Source organism: Canis lupus, chromosome 14 (assembly GCF_011100685.1).
Source record: "Canis lupus familiaris isolate Mischka breed German Shepherd chromosome 14, alternate assembly UU_Cfam_GSD_1.0, whole genome shotgun sequence".
NCBI lineage: Eukaryota > Metazoa > Chordata > Mammalia > Carnivora > Canidae > Canis > Canis lupus.
This window is the reverse complement of record NC_049235.1, coordinates 52,625,988-52,643,858: the sequence shown is the minus strand read 5'-3', so window position 1 is coordinate 52,643,858 and position 17,871 is coordinate 52,625,988. Positions and strand designations below refer to the sequence as shown.

General features: G+C 39.2%; 1 long non-coding RNA gene across 2 annotated transcripts in view; it reads right to left on the bottom strand.

Moving 5' to 3' along the window:
• LOC102155062 overlaps window positions 1-17,559 on the bottom strand; it is a 50,507-nt gene extending 32,948 nt beyond the window's left edge. Inside the window, exon 1 of one of the 2 annotated variants that reach the window (XR_005369739.1) lies at window positions 17,190-17,559. This is a non-coding gene — a long non-coding RNA (uncharacterized LOC102155062). The remainder of the gene's footprint in view (window positions 1-17,189) is intronic. The other variant, XR_005369738.1, reaches the window with a different exon arrangement.
• Between the last annotated feature and the right edge of the window lie 312 nt (window positions 17,560-17,871).

Genomic DNA, 17,871 nt, shown 5'->3' with positions numbered 1-17,871 from the left:
TACACCAGAACAGTCTGATACCATATCAACCTCAGTGGAACAAATGAACTTTCCATGAAGTCTGAACTACTCGCCAGGTGTACTGCCTTTTTCAGAGGACTGTACACTTTAATGCCTAAATTATTAGGAGTTATACTCAGTAGAGAGCCTTGATACTGTAACCCACCACCTCCCTCACGTCATCTCTTATTACTTTCCCCTCTGGCTTGTTGCATTCCAGCCCCAAACAGCCCAGACATGCTTCAAAAAAGCCTTTAAGGATTTCATGTTGCCTCTTCCCTCTTTCTCAGATACTCTTCCCTCAAATATCCACATGGCTAATTCCATTTAGCTCACTTTCTTCAAGCTGCCTTCCTGAACCACAAAGCATCTACTATTTCATGGCATCCACTCCAATTTGCATTTATTCACTATTAACTTTTTTTTTTTTTTTTTTGGTCTAACTGAAAGTTCTGTGAACTCAGGGACTATGCTTTGTCCCCCACTGTCTATTAAACATATAGCCATTCAGTACCAACTCTGTGCCAACTATTTTAAGGGACACAGTTGTAAAAAGAGTTCACATTATAGAGGAGAGCTAGGAAGACAGACAATAAACAAGTAAAATAATGATATTGCAGAAGATGACCAATGCTTTGAAGAAAACAGGAGAATGTGATAAAGAATGACTGAGAGGGGATCCCTGGGTGGCGCAGCGGTTTAGCGCCTGCCTTTGGCCCAGGGCACCATCCTGGAGACCTGGGATCGAGTCCCACGTCGGGTTCCCGGTGCATGGAGCCTGCTTCTCCCTCTGCCTATGTCTCTGCCTCGCTCTCTGTGTGTGTGACTATCATAAATAAATAAAAATTAAAAAAAAAAAAAAAAGAATGACTGAGAGTGGGCAAGTTCATTGAAATCACCTGACCAGGAAAGGCCTCTCTAAGGAAGTAACACTGAGTTGATGAAATGGGAATGAAATGCTGGAGGCAGCCATGAGAAGACATAGTGGCTGAGCACTCCAGCAGAGCAAACAGAGAGTGTGAAGGACCTAAGGTTGGAAAATTTTTGACCTAAAGGGATATAAAGAATTCCACCATATCTGGGGGGTTCTGAATGACAGGAGTGGGGTTAGATGGGAATAGCAAGCAGGGGGCAGATTATACAGAGCAGTATAGATCATACTAAAGCATTTTGCTTTGCCTCCTATGTGCAGAATAGATTATAGAAGAGCAAGAGCAGAAGCAGCAGGAAGGTTTACCCCAGCCGATATAGAAGACAGCAGTGTCTTGGATCGGGTGTAGATAGAGACAAGTAGGAGAAATGGAGAATACACTAGAGGTGGAATTGACATGCCTTGCTGGTAAACTAGATATGTGCAGTGAGGGAAGGAGAGAAATCAGGGATGGCTCGTAGGCTTTGGGCTAGACCTATATGATGGATGAATGTGCTCAATAGTTGTGAATACATCAATCAATACTGAGGTTCTAGGTGAAATTTTGTTTGAATAAAACAGTTCTGGGATCCCTGGGTGGCGCAGCGGTTTGGCGCCTGCCTTTGGCCCAGGGCGTGATCCTGGAGACCCGGGATCGAATCCCACATCGGGCTCCCGGTGCATGGACCCTGCTTCTCCCTCTGCCTGTGTCTCTGCCTCTCTCTCTCTCTCTCTCTCTCTCTCTCACTGTGTGCCTATCATAAATAAATAAAAATTAAAAAAAAAACAGTTCCTCTGATGAAAACTATCACAATTAAAGCGATCAGAGTTGAATATACAGTTTTCAATCCCATCTGAGTGAGTTTGAGGCAATGGCTGTACTATTACAATTTCCCTTGGCAGTGCCTTTCAGATGGAATAACAATGGGTGCACACCTAAACAGAACTTCCTTCTGGTATGGACAGGCTAAGGCTAAGACTGTTAGACCTTGGGAGGTTTGAAGATTATTACCTATGAAGCTGGGGCAGTTTGGTTGTGAATGAGTACTCAGTTTTGAGACCTGAATAAACATAGTAACAAGTCAGAACTTGGACAGGGTCTCTGGAAGGGATGCTGGTTAAGTGGTTGGCATAAGACTGAGAATTCAGAGCTGAGTGCCTTTGGTAGTGGTCTCACTTGGCTAAGGCAAGAGCATAAGCTAAAACAAAGTCAGACATCCCCTCTGGAACAAAGAACCTAGATAGCAGAGAGAAGAGAGGTTGGTGTTGTTTAACAGGGAATTGTAAAAACAAGAAAAATGAAAAGTGTGCAGAAGTTTGAATGTCATCCAGGGAAAATTATGCCCCCCCCCAAAATCATTTAAATCTCTTAAATCCTTTATTTATGAGATAAGATGAGATTTTCTAGGCACACCAAGATTATAGATCAATATCTTGCAATTGGATAGGGAGTGAAAGAGTGGGGTAAGGTGTAACAAGGTCCTCTACTGGGGGTCTTATAAATCACACCACAGAAGCAGTTACCTTCTTTCATAATATTCAAGGCCACCCTTAGGCTTGATTGGCTGAGTACCTGCTTTGCAGAACTGCTGGGGAGAAAGGGAGTGCAGAATCAAAAACAAATGCTTTATCTCCTGACCAACACTGGAAATTTAGGTTGCTCAAACATCGGTAATCCAGAAACTGCTGCCACTCACACTGCCCGAGCAGCTAATAGGGACCAGCAGCAGGCTCACAGCTGCTCAGGATAAAGACCTACTAGCACATCTGCCACTGAAGGTTACAGGTGTCTGTTCATGTGGCCTCTGGGAACGCTGGCACTCAAAATCAGCAGGATTATGAGGTTTAATTGATTAGTGCCACCAAAGTGTGTATCATCTAGTTGTAGAGTTTGTAGTCTTAGTGTCATAGAATTGAGTTAATTTCCTCCCAAGGGAGACATTTTGTAATTTTCTTAAGTGATAGCTTTAACCTAATACCCTCAGTGGTTAAATCTTGATAGTTAAAACTTAATGGTTTTCTAACAAGCTATTCTTGGCATATGCATAATTTGTTTTCTTTTCTTTTCTATGCAGAGTCCCAGGTTGAACTGGATGAAACAGGAGAAATGTAAATCTCTTCATCAGATTTGTTTACTGAGATAATATCAAGCACCAGACAGTATTCTTAAAAATAACAGAATTTTCATTTTCGTTGAAAAATGCTCTCATTTTCTGACTGTACAAGTTCACAGTCGTGAATTAAAATTCTACTACTTACTAGTATGTAACCTGGGGCAAGTGACTTAATTTACTATAAGCCTTAGTTGCCTCACCCATAAAATAGGGATAATAATAGTTGTATTATCAAATGAGATGATGCAGGAATAAGACTTAAGACTTCCTTGGAAGCTAAATATTTTCCACCAACTTTTTATTATTATCAAATGTTTAAGAGTTTGTTTTATCCCGCAGTTAAATAATCATGCATGTGGGTATTTAATTTGCAGAACCAAACTTGAGCTTCAAAGCTTGAGCAAAGACAAACATTTTAAACGATTTTTCAACTTATTTTCTATTATCCCTTTGTATCAAATCTGTCTCAACAGATTTTTTCTGAAGACCTTCTGAAATGAAATGATTATTATCCTGACAATTCCAATTATCCAGTCTTTTAAAGATCCCAGTATGCATATATTTCCCACTACAATCTGGATTTTTCAAGGTTATTAATTAGTTAAAGAATGGCTTTTTGGTAAGATAGTTCTTTATATTTATAAAAGAAAAGGGCAAATGCTACTCTGCTGTTTGATTGAAATTATCTGGATAAAATTCTAATCTTAGTGCTAGGGTAGTCTTTAAAAAAAAAGATTTTATTTATTTAATCATGAGAAACACACAGAGAGAGGCAGAGCCACAGGCAGAAGGAGAAGCAGGCTCCATGCAGAAAGCCCAATGTGGGACTCGATCCCAGGACGCCAGGATCACACCCTGGGCTGAAGGCACGCCAAACCACTCAGCCACCAGGGTTGCCCCTGCTAGGGTAGTCTTAAAGAACAGTGATACACTTATATTCAACTCTTGTGTTTAACCACTATTCACTGCTATCCTGCTCTGTGCAAAGCCCTAAAAATACAATAATAATTAAGTCACTAAAAAGCAAGACAAGCAGCTGCATTTTCTATAACTGTTTGTCTATTCCAGAAGCTGGTAGATCTTCAGAAGCTGTTTTAACAATTGAGATAGCTTTATCTAAACTTTGAAGTAAGAAGAGTGAAGGAATGAATGTGGACTGAGAAAAAAAAATCCATGTTAAACTAAATCAACATTTAAAGTTAATATTTTTAAAGGCATAAAATGTGGGACCTGTGTTTGCATTTAACCCTTAAAATTATGTGGGTCTTATTTTTGTGTTTTACTCTTAAAGTCATGTTAGTCAAGACCAAGCCATCCTCTGCCATAAACATTAGGTGACTTTAGGAACAATAAGCTCCCCAATAACACAGCAAATTCAAAATATTTGAAGGTAGAAAAGGAAACTTTGGTTGTGTTCATCCTTTGGGCCATTGAGCAAGTTTATTTTTTCTATTTTTTTCCCTCCAAATACCTAGATAAAGGAAAAAAAAAACAATACACAGCACCTGAAACTGTAGGACTGGGTATATAAAACTGAGTATTACATTGAAAGTATAATTTTGAATAGCATAAAAATTAACATCCACAGTTAATTCCCAAACCTCTTTTTATCAATCATTTCTCTTTTCACAAAACATCCTGTTTGTTGTGTTAATTTTTTTGCTATATACACTAACAGTTTTATCTGTAAAGAAATAGGTGATATACTTAATAGGTTTTTGGATTTTGAAGTATACATACATCATAATCATAATCAAAATGTGCTGTTTTATTAAAAAGCAGTAAGCTAATAAGTTAGCCTACCACAAGCTAACATACCAGCTACTTGCAAGTTAACAAGTTAGCCTGCCATAGTTACGTGGTTACTGGTAGAAGACACGAGTCTCCTGGATCAGAAACAAAGGACAATTTGTTACTCAGAGCAATAGCAATAGCCAGGGTATCAGCGTCTGCACTGATACCTAGAGCCCCAATTCCTACAGGATTGCATGAGAAGAGAGGAATCCTAAACCTAGGGAATTCAAATCTTTTATAATGGGCAGTAAAAGCACCTGCCCATTGCTCCAGACAGAGGTACGATTTCTATGTTCCAAGGCTGTAAGCAACCTCACCCTTTCCACTGGAAGAAGACAATATGTCCATCTCCCATCTTCTCATCACAAACATTCTTGAAAAGTTGGTTGAGAACAAACGACAGTCAGTGCTTTGCTTTGCAAGAGCAAAGAGACTCATGGAGCATTGCCTTTCAACAACTGTAAGCAGTGATTTCTGGGGAAAGAGTTCAGAGGGACAGAGAAAGAATCCTTTCCTGATGACTTTTCTGGTGCCAAGGAAGACAAGGCCCCTTCATACTGGGTAGTTTGGTGAGAGTTGAGTTTGGGTGAGTTTCCATTGACACTCATGGCCTGAGAAGAAGAAAATTCCATGTCCTATCCTTCCTTTCTTTCCTGTCCCAATCTCTCAATTTCCTAGGACATTATAGTTGCTGTCTTTGCATCTTGAGCCCTGACTTGGAAATCAATTGCCTTAGAAATAATTTGTAATGGCAGTCAGATTCCCTGACTATTCCTCTCACTGCCTCCAATCTCAGGCTCCCCAAAGGCCCTATTAACCCATAATGTATCTGATTTATGGAACATTCCGTTTCAACTGCATTGTGAATTAAATAAACTTGGCAGGCTAGCTGGAGACCATAACCACCACTTAGGGAGTCTCTAGTGTGGGAAAATGTGTTTTATTAATGAATGCATTTAACAAATGTCTTTATGGGCCATGCCTCCCAGTAGATTGCATCATTGTGTTTAATAATCAAGTTTTAAGAATATTACCAGAGGAAGTTTACTTTTGCAACTGTCTATGAAAAATGGCAGTGTTCCATGGCAGCAAAAAGGTTATCCCAAGTCAAAAGCCTACAGAAAAAAAGTAGACTTAATCTTTAGCAGGAGATTAAAGTTCAGGGTGTATGTGCTAACATGTCTGTCAGATTATCATCTTCTCTCCCGAGAGAAATGTGATGGCCAAAAAGCAGACTGTAAAAGAAGAAACACTTAATGATGTTTCATCAAACCCTTGAAAAATGAGGCGTTTGTAATGTGTCAGGAAGAAAAAACCCAAGGAATGATCTCACTTTCACTGGAAAAGGATTGTACCTCTGAGAACCTCTCCGAGTATTCCCAGTTTACCTTCAAATTCCCTTGTGTTATGGGGCTCTTGTTGTGCAACAGGACATTATCATTTATCATCAAAATCTTCTCCGTGATGTTCCACTTTCATCTCTGCTTTTGTTTAACCTCAGCCCATTACAGGCAGCTGTGGAATATTTTCCTATGTGCATTCCCATTTAGAACTTACCAAACATTTTTATCATTTTATCATTTTCTGTCAATTTTTACATAATTCTTTAAAGAATTTATGCTCCTTTTTTCCTGGCTGAAAATTACCCAGTTTCCCTCTTGGAGAGACTGAAAGTAGACTAGCAAAGTCAAGTGTGATCGCCTTGGTTGTATAGTAAAAGGGGCAATCGCTATTTCTGTGCTCTACCAGATTGCTGACCTTTTTTGTTTATCAGAGTGAGGGATTCTTTGGTAACAATGCCACCTTTAATTGTCTTCTATTTTTGCTGTTCTCCCAGGATCTTACTTGGTGTTCATCTGGGGGAAAAACACCTTTTGGTCCTTTTGTAATTATAATTCTCCATCTCCTAATTTATCTATCTTATTGTTGATTTTGTGTTTAGCTTTACATATTTCTAGAGCACATTCTTAGAATTTTACAAAATATTATTTTAAAATACCGAATTACTAAACTATTCTAAGAAGTACTTTTTTATTTATTTATTTATTTATTCACAAGAGACACAGAGAGAGAGAGAGAGAGAGGAAGAAGCAGGCTCCATGCAGGGAGCCCGATAAGGGACTCGATCCTGGGACTCCAGGATCATGCCCTGGGCATGAAGGCAGGCTCTAAACCGCTGAGCCACCCAGGGATCCCCTTACTTTTGAATATTATAGAAAAGATTATATTAATGAACACTTCAAACTTAAAAATCTAAATGAATATTATCTCCTTCCATATGACTGCCTTAGGAGTTTTTACTTTTATTCAACCAATCTTGCCATTTTATTTATTTTATTTACTTATTTATTTATTCATTCATGAGAGACACAGAGAGAGAGAGAGAAGCAGAGACACAGGCAGAGGGAGAAGCAGGCTCCATGCAGGGAGCCCGATGTGGGACTTGATCCCGAGTCTCCAGGATCATGCCCTGGGCTGAAGGTAGCGCTAAACCGCTGAGCCACCAGGGCAGCCCCAATCTTACTATTAAAAAAAAAAAAAAATTTGGAACTCCTCTTGTGGATTTGCCTTTGGAACTGGCTGCTTTGTTTTACTCAACTCAGTGGTAGTAAATCTCCATCCTTTAGGGGTGGATCTTTCTTTTTTGAAGGAGATCATTGTCATCCATTGTCTGGTAAATAGGTTAATGAGCAGACTGGGAGACCATTTAGGAGAAAAAGCACCTGACTATAAGGAGTAAGGGTGGCATTCTTGTCTGACTAAACTGGCTCCAAAGACAACTTCAGAAAGGACTTCTGGAAGGTTTTATAGCTTTGTCAGGAGGAATTGGCTGCCCATATGTCTGGCCCCTGTGCAGATTCCTGGTTCAGTGATAGTGATAGTGATGTATGATAGTGATGATAGTGATGTATCACATAGATCCTGGCATGTCATTGCCTTGAACCTACCTGGTAGGCCATTTTTGTCTAAGAGAAATGGGAAGTCATTTAAGGATTGTGAGCAGACAAGTGCCATGAACTGGTATGTTTTGAAAGGATCATTCTGGATGCTGTATTGAGAAGACACTGAAAAGGAAAGAGTATAAGGTGGGACAGACTATAGGGCTCTAATTAGGAAGTTATTGCAGTAATCCAGGCAAGAAATGATGTTGATTCGAACAAAGAAAATGGAAGTGATGAGAGGTGGTTGGTTTAAAAGATACAGTCAATAGGTTTCCTGATATGGGCTAGATTGGGTCTCAGCTAGGAGATATTTTTCCTCCTAATGGGGTATTTGGCAACATCTGGAGACATCTTTGATTGTCATGACTAAAGGCATACTATAGGCATTTAGGGAATAGTGGCCAGGGCCAGGGTTGCTGCTATACATCCTACATTGCAGAGGACAGTTTCTCTCAAAAATTACCCAAAGAATTACCAAGTGTAAAATGTGAATTGTGCTGACGTTGAGAATCCCTGTTCTTGTTGCACTTTGCAACAACATTACTTTGCAAGTTCTCCAACTATATGCTTTAGGAGAGTCCACTTCAAGAAATTTGACACTAAGCTAACGCAATTGTTCAAAAGAGGACACACTAGCAAAATTCATTCTGCCAATGGACTGAAAGCTTAAATTAGAAAGAAACCTCCCCAGTGGGCATGTTCTAAGAATAATGCATAAGTCTGTTCAGAGGTGACTTTATCCACCAATGTATCCACATGGAGGGCAACCAAAGTCAGGACTTCTGCTTAGACATCCAGAACCCAGCTTCTACAGGAGCCACCGAAGTCTACATTTATAAAAAGTTCCTTCTGATTTTCTTGCCAGAGAGGGAACAACATATAGAGATAAATCTAAGTGGAGTTTGGCCTACCAAGTGTCCCAGGTTCATTATGCCAGAGGAAGAAATCTGTTGTCCACCATAGCAAGGCAACCACTGAACAGATTTGCCATTTTAAGGATTCATGTAGTTGGGTGTCCTCACTTTGTGCAGATTATCAACTCTATGATATGCATCAAATAATTACGACTTGGGAAACTACTCTATGAATATAGGCATCCTTTACTTAGGAACATTTTATTTGGGAAGAGAATCATCAATTCTTTTAATCCTAATTCTTGGAAATAGAGCCAATATCAAAGTAATATGGGTGTTTCTATTGGCGGTAACACATCAGGAAGGACAAAGCCACAAGACTGCTGCCCTGAGTAGACAACAAAATTATACAGGCCATCTTTATCATCCATATATTTATTATTCAAGTTCTCAAACTTATAAGATTCATAGACAAGCAAAAATATTATTACACAAAAATATTTGATAGGAAACTATCATGTATAAAATTTGTTTAAAATTTTTGAAAATTTGAAAACAAAATTTTTTGAAAATTTGTTCAAAAATCCCTTTCTGCTTTATGCTAGCTTTATCTTTTGCAATATTTTCATATCTTTGCCATTTTCTTTAAAAATCATGACATGGAGGGCACTTGATAGGATGAGCACTGAACATTATACTGTACGTTGGGAAATTGAATTTAAATAAAATATTAAGAAATATAATAATAATAAATTATGACATATTAGGGCACCTGGGTGGCTTAGTCTGTTAAGCGACTGACTCTTGATTTCCAAACAGGTCATGATCTCAGGGTGGTGAGATGGAGTGCCAAATTGGGCTCTGCACTCAGCGAGGAGTCTGCTTGAGATTCTCCCTCTCGCTTTGCCCCTCACTGCACTCACACTCTCCTTCTCTCTCTAAAATAAATAAACAAATCTTTAAAATATAAAAAAATATATAGCGTGCTATAATTATCAATGAAACAGAAAACCTTAAAAAAGGTACAGGCTTTCATGAAGCCCATAAAAGTGACATCAGAAAACAGCTAAGCTATTGAAAAATAAAGATCTGATGACTAAGTAAGTCCCTCAAAAAAGGCCCTGAAGAAGCCCTTGAATATTTTGCAAACATAACTCTGAGCATGCTACAAAAGCAAAGTGAGAAATGAAGGATGCCCTACTGTGCTATTCTATGACTTTGTTGGAAAAAAATTAACCCCTCAAAAAGACTTTAGTTTATTTTTTTGTGCATCCTAAGAATTAGCACAATCATATGCAGACTCTAACCTAGATGTTGTTAATTAGGAAATAAAATAAGGATTTTTTTTAGTTTATAGACTAACATCTTATCTTTTTTCTTCAATATAAAAATACACAGAAAATTTCCTCCAGATTCCCTTATTCTCTGTCATTCCCACCACCCGCATTACAAGCCCAGTTCTTAATGAAAGACAATTGGCTTCTGTCTGCTTATTAGAGTTTGACATGTATCCTCTACCCCAAGACGAGTATGACTTTGTTTTCCACTCCGTGGTTAAAGTGGCTGGATTAGTCACTGCCAGTAGATGGACACTTAATTCCAAAGAGCTACAGAGACATGGGCCCAAATCTCAAAGTCCCTCAAGTAGCTCTAGAACCTACTGAAATATCCTATTAGATTACATTAGGATCAAGGCCTATTTGAGAAACTTGCAGCCCAAACAAATAGATGTTCCTCTCAGACCAGGGAATCCTCAGTCTGGAGAAGCCTCCCAAATGACAAAATAGCTTAACCAAATATGTCCCAAGCTTTAGATGATTATGAATTGACCTATAACTGACCAGCTCTCCTGTCACTTTTCACAACCAAACAAAACCTATAAGAGATTCTTCCTCCTTTGCATTTTACAAATTGGCTTGGTTCCAGAATGGCTTTATTCTAGTTCCTTGACCTGCCTATCATTTCAGGCCCAGCTCCTGCAAAGTTCCATGTTACAGATGAGAAAACCTACACTTGGAAGAGTTAAGTAATTTTTCAAGGCCACAAACATAATAAGTGGCAGAGTTGAGATTTGAACCATGACAGCTTGATTCCAGAACTGATGCATGTCACCATCTGCAATATTGACTCTATTGACGGAGCAATATCTGGTAAAATAGAAAAGCAGATTAGTGTTCTAGGCTGCTGCTAAGAAAGATAATGATGACTGTGTTGTGGGAAAGTTGGATCACACCAAGAGCAGCTGTCTGCAGTACCTACTCAACTATGTAAAAATTAACCAATTTAAAACCCTGGAAATTCCTTCCCAAACAAAGGCTCCTAGAAATCCTACATAAAGAAAACAGCATTAGATGGTATTTAAAACTAAACCAATGGGATACCTGGGTTGCTCAGTTGGTTAAGCGTCTGCCTTCCGCTCGGGTCATGAACTCAGGGTCCTGGGATTGAGCCCTGTGGGGGGCTCGCTACTCAGTGAGGAGTCTGTTTCTCCCTCATGCTGTGTCTCAAATAAATAAATAATAAAATCTAGCTTTTAAAAAAAAGCTAAACTAAAACTTAAAACAAACAAGTCAAACAAGACAAACTGATCCTAACTTCCTCCTCTACTATCAAGCCTTGGGACCATCATGCAATCTCCATGCTTCTTTCTTCCCATCTTAAACATACAGCAACATAAGTAATAATGCTCAGCTTTTTCTTCTCCATGGCATTGTGAGTACAGATCAATAAGTTTGTATTTTCTCTTTTTTAAAAAATAATTTATGGGGGGGTGGGGGGGAACAGAGGCAGAGGGATAAGCCAGCTCGGCACTGAGCACAGAACCTGACAAGGGACCTGATCCTAGGATTCAAAAAGCATGACCTGAGCCAAAATCAAGAGTCAAAAGCCAAAGCCAAGAGTTTAACCGACTGAGCCACTCAGGTGCTCCTCAATGAGTTTTCATTGTCAATGTTTTTTGAGGTCATCAGAAAAAGGATGTCACATAATTCCAATGTGAATTCCCATTTGCTTACTTTTAGCCACTCCAGTTCATTTTATTTTTATTTTTTTTAAGATTTTATTTATTTATTCATGAAAGACACACATGAGAGAGAGGCAGAGACACAGGCAGAGGGAGAAGCAGGCTTCATGCAGGGAGCCTGACATGGGACTCGATCCCGGGACTCCAGGATCAGGCCCTGGGCAGAAAGCAGGTGCTCAACCACTGAGCCACCCAGGCATCCCTCCTGCTCATTTTATTACACTAGAATCTTCCTTGATCACTGTAAGTCATTGCTTGTACTTTGCACTATGTGTATCTACAGTTACCTACAGAAATGTATTCATCATTACTCACTCATCATTAAATTGGTTTTAGCAGTAAACAACTGAAAAGATGCCATCAAGGAGCCAGTCCATGGGAAACTAGATCATTTCCTTAAAATCAAATACAGGGATCCCTGGGTGGCGCAGCGGTTTGGCGCCTGCCTTTGGCCCAGGGCGTGATCCTGGAGACCCGGGATCGAATCCCACGTCGGGCTCCCTGCATGGAGCCTGCTTCTCCCTCTGCCTGTGTCTCTGCCTCTCTCTCTCTTTGTGTGACTATCATGAATAAATAAATAAAATCTTTAAAAAAAAAAAATAAAAAATAAAAAAAATAAAAAAAATAAAAAAAATCAAATACAACTGCTATTGCATCATATCAAAGTCCATATCAATGATTTTGTCCTCTGTTATATCATTTTTAATGTAACAATAACCCTTATGGCTTTTTATTCTTCTTTTATTAGTTCTCTAATATTTGTATAGCTTTATCTGGCTATGAGCTTTTGGATTTTTTTCATGTATATATAATTTAATTTGAAGTGCTTTTTTTCCCCCAAATATTTTTACTTATGTCTCATTTTCTTTACAGGTATTTCTTTTTGTTGATACTACACTAAATATCATTCATAGTCTTCAAAGCGGTTTCATGTAAGTCCCATTTCTTCATTTCTATTTAAAATACATATATAGGTCAGAAGCATAATTATTCTATTCCTTTGAAGTTCTCTTTTAAAGCCTATGTTAATTGTGCAGTCTCAGCTGACTACCTAAAACTTCAATATTTTTATCACATATAAGCAAAGAATGGTTTTACAAATTAAGATTTCGGTTCTCCTTTTGCTGCTACAAAAGTTCCATTATAATGGTAGTTTTCAAAGTGTGGTCCCAGGACCAGTAGCATCAACATCATCTGGGAATGTTTCAGAATATGCAAATCTTTGCCCCATCTCCCCACCCCCGACACCACACCCCAGCCCATACCTACGGAAGTGTAGGCCTGGCATCCAGCAACCTGTGTTTGAACAAGCCCTACACATGATTCTGATATTTGACAACCATTGTATCATAGAGATTATTTTTAAGGTCCTTGAAGAACATGAATGATGTCTTTTTGTCTTTTTTTTTTTTTTTTTTTTTGTCTTTTTGTCTTTTATCACTCCGTGTGCCTCCAATACTATGCCTGGCACGTATTAGGTATTTAGTAGATATTGTTGGTATAAATGAATCCATTGATTAGCCAATCATTTCCAGGATTAGTTTGGCATTGTCTTCTTCTGACTTCTCTCTTCTTCACATCTGTCATCCATAAAATTGAAGTAATATTACGAAGAGACGTAAGAGTGGCCTGAACATGACTCTCACTGGGCTCTGTTGCTGTTTTGTCAGCACAATGCTGTCACAGTGCCCAGTGTTACTTTTAAGTTCTCCACGATCAGTGGTTTTTCAGGATGCTTAGAAGCAACTTGCATACCAAGCAGGAAGAGCACAAAGAAACTGCAGGATATTGAACAAACGCAGAGCACTGCGCTGCACTTATATCATCACAGCATCTTACTTCCCTCCCTAATGTAAAAGGGCAAGTGTGTCACCACATAAGCATTCAGCGGTTTCTGCTACACTGTACGCATAACAGAAAGCCAGGAAGATTAATCATGATATCTGAATCTGTAGGTATAATTCCATGCTCCAGAAGTAGTGTTTGCCTGACCTGGGTATTATATAAGAAACGTAGCTCTTGATTGCTTTTTTTCTCAAAGAGTTTCTTCATAAAAATATGAAAAAATACCACATTTCTGCATTTCATGAAATATTCACAGATAATGACAGTTTTGCTGAAATCATGTAATCAGCCATTCCTAAATTGGTGCCATTATAATTACTGTTTATTTGAAAATCCTCAGAGAAGGACAGAAGATACGTCTCCAGTTTTGTAATGATCAGAGGTTATTCTCCTGGATGCTCTTCCAAACACCTGGGTTAACACCTATGTAAATCAGATAATGCTAATGTGTGCATATTAATGAAGGTCAAGCATTACCATTCCCACAGCTAATTTTTTAAAAAACTAATTTCCTCCTTTTGACAGTATTATTACCAACAGATTCTTATCCTTGCAAGTCCAGACATAACATTAAAAAATAGAAACCTCCTTTATGCTTCTAATGCCTCATCTCTTTTACTTTAAGATACTCTTGATTGCTGTTTCCAGTAGTTTGGTCTCGTGTGTTGAGAAAACCTGCTATCACACAAAGAACCTGGATTATCAGGCTTTTGGGGTTTTGTTTTGTTTTATTTTCAGAAAACCTGGGTTTCAATCCTTTAGCTACAATTAAAGATAGTCACTTCTCCTTTGAACTGTAATTTCCACATGCAGAAAGGAAAGATGACAGCTTGGTGAAAGTGACCTTTAAAAAGTCAGTTGCTATGGATGCGATCAAAAACAAAACAAAACAAAAAGCATACACAAAAAAGCCAAAAAAATAAAAACAACCACCAAAAAATAACGAGTGTTAGTGAGGCTGTGGAAAAATCGAAACCCTTGTGCACTATTGGTGGGAATGTAAAATGGTGCAAACATATGAAAAAGAGTATGGTGGTTTCTCAAAAACTTAGAAGTAGAACTACCATATGATTCAGTAATTCCACATCTGTATATATTCCCAAAATAATTAAAAACAGCATCTTGAAGAGATATTTGTACAGCCATATTCATAATAGTATTATTCACAATAATTAAATAGTCATTCATTGAGAGATGAATGGATAAACACAATGTGATATATACATATGATGGAATATTATTCAGCCTTTAATAGAAAGTAAATTTGGACAACTGTTACACATAGGTAGATCTTGAGGACATTATGGTAGGTGAAATAAGCCAGTCACAAAAATCACAAAAACAGTACGATTTCATTTAGATGAGATATCAAGAACAATCAAACTCATGGAAACAGCAAGTAGAATGAATTGTTGCCAGGTCCAAGGTGGAGGGAGAGTTGGCCAGTTGCTGTTTAATGGATCTAGAATTTCAGTTTTGGAAGATGAAAAAGTTCTGAAGATTGGTTGCACAACAATGTGGATAAACTTAACACTACTAAGTTGTACACCTAAAAAATAGGTAAGAAATTAAAACAATGAGCTATCACTGCACACCTCTTGGAATGGCCAAAATCCAAAACACCGACAACTCCAAATGCTGGTGAGGATGTTGAGCAGCAGGAACTCTCATTCATTGCTGGCGGGAATGCAAAATAGTACAGCCACCCTGGGAGACTGGTAGTTTCCTACAAAACTAAAACACATACTCTTACCACATGATCTGGCAATCGGTCTCTTTGGTATTACCCAAAGGAATCAAAAACTAATATCTAAGGGATCCCTGGGTGGCGCAGCGGTTTGGCGCCTGCCTTTGGCCCAGGGCGCGATCCTGGAGACCCGGATCCAATCCCACATCGGGCTCCCGGTGCATGGAGCCCGCTTCTCCCTCTGCCTATGTCTCTGCCTCTCTCTCTTTCTCTCTCTGTGACTATCATAAATAAATAAAAATTAAAAAAAAAACTAATATCTACACCAAAACCTGTACACAGATGTTTATAGAAACTTTATTCACAACTGCCCAAACCCCAAATCAACCAAGATGTCCTAAGCTGTGGTATATCCAGTCAATGGAACATTATTCCACATTAAAAAAGAAGTGAGCTATCAAGCCATAAAAAGACACAGAGGAATCGTAAATACCTATTACTCAGTGAGAGAAGCCAATCTAAAAAGGCCATATATATTATTTGATCCTAACTATCTGACACTCTGAAAAGACAAAACTATGAAGAGAGTAAAAAAGATCACTGGTTGTCAGTGGCTAGAGGGAGGGAGGGATGAATAGGTGAAACACAGAGAACTTTTTAGGGCAATGAAACTATTCTGTGTGATTATAATGGCAGAAATGTGTCATTATAAGTGGCATTATAAATTAATATGTACAACACCAAGGGTGAACCCTAATGTGAACTTTCGGTGATAATGATGTGGTTCATCAATTCCAATGAATGTACCCCTCTGGGGTGGGATAATGGGAAGGGGGAGAGGTATATGGGATATCTCTGTACCTTCCTCCCAGTTTTGCTGTGAATCTAAAGTTCCTCTAAAAAATAAAGTCTCTAAATTGAAAGGGAAAAATTGAGATAAATTTTATGTTATGTGTATTTTGTCACAACTAAAAATAAAATTGAAATCACTTGCTTTATAAAATTTGCCCTCTTGAAAGAAAGGATTCCGTATCAATTTGCTATGTATTATTATCTCTCAGTCTTCTAATACCCCCAAAAAAGTATAATAATAAAGTTTAATATAACTATAGGGGTATAGTTTGTATTTATGTACAGTTCATTTATATGGAAAATCTATGGCAGCATCAGAAATATTCAAAACCTTCTTCCATTTCGATTGCCTCCCAGACCACACTGGAGACAGGAAGGAGTGGAGTATTTCTATGAAGAGAGAACATTTCCCAGTAGGAGGGCAGGGCTCTTTCTCTACTCATCCTTTCTCCTACCAGGCTGAGGGATTGCACAGCACTGTCCCCAGCCCTGCAAGCCGCTGAGAGGACAAGGAGATCAATTGTAAGAAGCAGGCCCCACCGGTGTGCTGAGAGATTATGTGCCCCAGTGCTCTCTCTCCCTCACCTCCTCCCTTGGCTTCTTACAACCCCCTGCCTTTCCCCCAAAATCTAGAGTCAAAGACTCCCAAATACAAAAACCAAGGTAAGGAAGTGGCTTTTTCTCAAGGCCCCAAAAGCAACTACTGTGCAGTTCAGCCATTCTCTGGAGAATTCAACACGCAACCAGTTAAAAGTAGTTTTTCTGCCCTTTTTTTTTTTTTTTTTTTTCCTTTTCCTTTTTTGGCCTTCCTGGTCATAAAGAAAAACTCACAGTGGTAAATGGGGCTGGTTCTCTTTCCTTTACAGGCAGGTTACATTTCTCTTCAGGTGTGCCACCCCCTACCCCCTACCATCCCCACAGCTACTTGCACTTTCTCAGTGTTGGCCCCATTTTGGGAGAGGATGTCCACCGTGTAGGCCCGCCCTCTCCTCACTGCTCCACATATTCTGAATACAAACTCCAGGTTCTGAACCTCTCCCACTTCTTCTTCTCAGCCCTTGCTCCAGAAATCAAAGCCTGTTTCTGTACTACATCTCTCAGGCTGATGACAAACTGGCTAAACTGCCCTACTGGTTTACACTAGGTTGTCATTGTTAATTAGGACTCACCTCCAGAATCATTTCCATTTTAGAACAGGATTCAATACCTCAACATAAAGTCTTCATCAACCCAAGGTGAGACTCTCAGGCGCTGTATGTATCTGCCGAGTGAAGGGACCAGACAGTCTTCCCAGGGCCAGTCAAACCATGTCACGTGATTCTTGGCCCTCCCTGCTATGCAAAAAGGCATCCTTGCTCTTTAAACTTTGCTCCTGCAGTTGTTCATTTAGTAACTATGTCCTAGGTCCATGCCACGTCCAGGCTTCTGACATGAGTTCTTCCAGCATTTCCTTGGCAGCCCTACAAGCAGCCTTTCAATAAAGTGCCCATAAATGGGGAAGCCTGGGTGGCTCAGTCTGTTAAACGTCTGCCTGTGGCTCAGATCATGATTTCAGGGTCCTGGGATGGAGTCCTATGTCGGGTTCCCTCCTCAGCGGGGAGCCTGCTTCTCCCTGCTTCTGCTTTCCCATGCTCGCTCTCTCTCTCTCTCTCTCTCTCTCTCTCTCTGTGGAATAAGTAAATAAAATCTGTAAAAAAATAAATAAATAAAATGGCCATAAAGACACAGAAAGAAGAAATTTAGGACTACACTGATCATTAGGGCGAAAGCAAGCCTAACTCTCATATGTGGGAAAGATCAATACTAATTCTAAAGCAGAATGAGACTGGTAGAAATAGCTCGGAGAGAAGC